Here is a 4225-nt window from a genome sequence, read left to right as displayed (position 1 = left end):
ACGCCAGGGGGGGCGTCAATATGTTGTGAGGTACCCCAGGACAGTCGCCTAAATGTGGGTGAAGTTTGCGAGTCATGGGCGCAAAGTCGAATTTTGGGTGAAAAACCGCATTTTCATACTCTAAAAATTTCAGACAAGTGTCAGACTTCCAGGCAGGGGGAAACCGCAGGAGGCGTACCGAGGAGGCTTCCAGGAGCCTGGGGAAGATTTTCCAAAAGTGTCCTTGACACTTAGAAATATTTTGAGAAAATCACGATTTTGTGAAAATTGACACGTTTCCCCTACTTCCACGCCAGGGGGGCGTCAATATGATGTGAGGTACCCCAAGGCAGTGACCTAACTGTGGGTGAAGTTTGCGAGTCATGGGCGCAAAGTCGAATTTTGGGTGAAAAACCGCATTTTCATACTCTAAAAATTTCAGACAAGTGTCAGACTTCCAGGCAGGGAGAAACCGCAGGAGGCGTACCGAGGAGGCTTCCAGGAGCCTGGGGAAGATTTTCCAAAAGTGTCCTTGACACTTAGAAATATTTTGAGAAAATCACGATTTTGTGAAAATTGACACGTTTCCCCTACTTCCACGCCAGGGGGGCGTCAATATGTTGTGAGGTACCCCAGGACAGTCGCCCAAATGTGGGTGAAGTTTGCGAGTCACGGGCGCAAAGTCGAATTTTGGGTGAAAAACCGCATTTTCATACTCTAAAAATTTCAGACAAGTGTCAGACTTCCAGGCAGGGAGAAACCGCCGGAGGCGTACCGAGGAGGCTTCCAGGAGCCTGGGGAAGATTTTCCAAAAGTGTCCTTGACACTTAGAAATATTTTGAGAAAATCACGATTTTGTGAAAATTGACACGTTTCCCCTACTTCCACGCCAGGGGGGCGTCAATATGATGTGAGGTACCCCAAGGCAGTGACCTAACTGTGGGTGAAGTTTGCGGGTCATGGGCGCAAAGTCGAATTTTGGGTGAAAAACCGCATTTTCATACTCTAAAAATTTCAGACAAGTGTCAGACTTCCAGGCAGGGAGAAACCGCAGGAGGCGTACCGAGGAGGCTTCCAGGAGCCTGGGGAAGATTATCCAAAAGTGTCCTTGACACTTAGAAATATTTTGAAAAAATCACGATTTTGTGAAAATTGACACGTTTCCCCTACTTCCACGCCAGGGGGGGCGTCAATATGTTGTGAGGTACCCCAGGACAGTCGCCTAAATGTGGGTGAAGTTTGCGAGTCACGGGCGCAAAGTCGAATTTTGGGTGAAAAACCGCGTTTTCATACTCTAAAAATTTCAGACAAGTGTCAGACTTCCAGGCAGGGGGAAACCGCAGGAGGCGTACCGAGGAGGCTTCCAGGAGCCTGGGGAAGATTATCCAAAAGTGTCCTTGACACTTAGAAATATTTTCAGAAAATCACGATTTTGTGAAAATTGTCACGTTTCCCCTACTTCCACGCCAGGGGGGCGTCAATATGATGTGAGGTACCCCAAGGCAGTGACCTAACTGTGGGTGAAGTTTGCGGGTCATGGGCGCAAAGTCGAATTTTGGGTGAAAAACCGCATTTTCATACTCTAAAAATTTCAGACAAGTGTCAGACTTCCAGGCAGGGAGAAACCGCAGGAGGCGTACCGAGGAGGCTTCCAGGAGCCTGGGGAAGATTTTCCAAAAGTGTCCTTGACACTTAGAAATATTTTGAGAAAATCACGATTTTGTGAAAATTGACACGTTTCCCCTACTTCCACGCCAGGGGGGCGTCAATATGATGTGAGGTACCCCAAGGCAGTGACCTAACTGTGGGTGAAGTTTGCGAGTCATGGGCGCAAAGTCGAATTTTGGGTGAAAAACCGCATTTTCATACTCTAAAAATTTCAGACAAGTGTCAGACTTCCAGGCAGGGAGAAACCGCAGGAGGCGTACCGAGGAGGCTTCCAGGAGCCTGGGGAAGATTTTCCAAAAGTGTCCTTGACACTTAGAAATATTTTCAGAAAATCACGATTTTGTGAAAATTGACACGTTTCCCCTACTTCCACGCCAGGGGGGGCGTCAATATGTTGTGAGGCACCCCAGGACAGTCGCCTAAATGTGGGTGAAGTTTGCGAGTCATGGGCGCAAAGTCGAATTTTGGGTGAAAAACCGCATTTTCATACTCTAAAAATTTCAGACAAGTGTCAGACTTCCAGGCAGGGAGAAACCGCAGGAGGCGTACCGAGGAGGCTTCCAGGAGCCTGGGGAAGATTATCCAAAAGAGTCCTTGACACTTAGAAATATTTTGAGAAAATCACGATTTTGTGAAAAGTGACACGTTTCCCCTACTTCCACGCCAGGGGGGAGTCAATATGATGTGAGGTACCCCAAGGCAGTGACCTAACTGTGGGTGAAGTTTGCGAGTCACGGGCGCAAAGTCGAATTTTGGGTGAAAAACCGCGTTTTCATACTCTAAAAATTTCAGACAAGTGTCAGACTTCCAGGCAGGGAGAAACCGCAGGAGGCGTACCGAGGAGGCTTCCAGGAGCCTGGGGAAGATTTTCCAAAAGTGTCCTTGACACTTAGAAATATTTTCAGAAAATCACGATTTTGTGAAAATTGACACGTTTCCCCTACTTCCACGCCAGGGGGGCGTCAATATGATGTGAGGTACCCCAAGGCAGTGACCTAACTGTGGGTGAAGTTTGCGGGTCATGGGCGCAAAGTCGAATTTTGGGTGAAAAACCGCATTTTCATACTCTAAAAATTTCAGACAAGTGTCAGACTTCCAGGCAGGGAGAAACCGCAGGAGGCGTACCGAGGAGGCTTCCAGGAGCCTGGGGAAGATTTTCCAAAAGTGTCCTTGACACTTAGAAATATTTTGAGAAATTTCCGATTTTGTGAAAAAAATGACCCCTTTCCCCTACTTCCACCCTAAAGGGGCGTCAATATGTTGTAAAGCACCCCGAGACAGAGACCTAAGCGTGGGCAAAGTTTGGGTCTGATGGGTGGAACACTGAAAAAAACGCGATTTTCCACTTAGAACAAACATAGAACTTTCAGACTTCCAGGCGGGGGGAAAGCTCTGAAGCTGTACCGAGGACACTTCCATGGCCCCCGGATCGATTTTCAAGAACGAGTCCTTGGGACTTTGAAATTTTTCGGCGATGCGTTTTTGGCTTCCGGGAGCCGCAGAACGTTGGGAAATTCGTTCCGCTCGCCGGCTCCAGGTGTTTCGGGCTAGTCCAGGCCCCAGCTACGCCGCCTGGCCGCCAAATTTCGCAAAATCGAAAAAAAAAAAAATAGAACCGGAATGAGGAATTTCTGGCCGCCGGATCCGCCGCACAGCTCCAGGAAGTCGGACACTTTTCGGCTTCGCTCCCTTAAAGTGGGGGTCGGTGTTTCGCCATGCAAATACCCACTTTTGCACACCAGCTGCAGGATATAGGAGAGAGGGGTACCTCTCGGGCCCGACTGATTTCCGATGTTTTCGTGGTTCCTCAAGTCGGGTAGGCGGTTTGGCGAGTACCCCCCTGTTTGCATGGAAGTCCGCCCTCGCGTCGACACCAGGCTTCCGCGGCTCCAGGGGGACTCTTGCCGGTCGTCTGCCCCAAGTCAGAGACGCGTTTCCCGGGTCGCCTGAGCCTGAACGGACCCTCCCCAAGCGTGTTCTGGTTCTCCGAGGGTGACGGATGTCAGAAGGGAGGCAGATCTGGAGTCTTCGTCCCGAGGAGGGCTCCAGGAGGGCGGATTGCACCCCCTGACTCGGTCCCCTCAGAGCAGGCTTGGCGTTTCTCTGCGTCGGATGTCTCCCGCTTCCACGCCACCGGGGAGACCTATGAGAGAATCGCACTGTGACCCGGATTCCGTCTCGAGGGCGCCCGTAGCGTGTCGGAGAGGTACCTCCAGGACTATCGGGCATGTTTCTTCCCCGTCTCCCCGAGGGGAAGGATGGCAGCGGGTGGGGTTTCTCACCCATGCCCCCCACCGGCTCTTCCTCCGATCGATTTGGCTCAGCGCTCCCGGGTGGGGAGGTGGTGCCGCTCGCTCGGCCCGGGCTTTGGAGCCCGCGTCGGTCTAAGGCGGGCGGTCTCCTTCCTCTTTTACCCCCCCGGGATTCAGGCACGCATCCTTGGGCGTGCACGCCGGCAGTCGCCTCCCGTTCGCAGGACGGTGGCTGCCGTGCAGAGGGGGAGTTTGACCCGAACTGTGGTACGGCAGGGGTCCGACGACCCGCGCGGGCGAATGGCGGGGCGCCCACCCACCTCGGC

Source organism: Ranitomeya imitator, unplaced genomic scaffold (assembly GCF_032444005.1).
Source record: "Ranitomeya imitator isolate aRanImi1 unplaced genomic scaffold, aRanImi1.pri SCAFFOLD_361, whole genome shotgun sequence".
Taxonomy (NCBI): domain Eukaryota; kingdom Metazoa; phylum Chordata; class Amphibia; order Anura; family Dendrobatidae; genus Ranitomeya; species Ranitomeya imitator.
Note: the sequence above shows the minus strand (reverse complement) of the source record.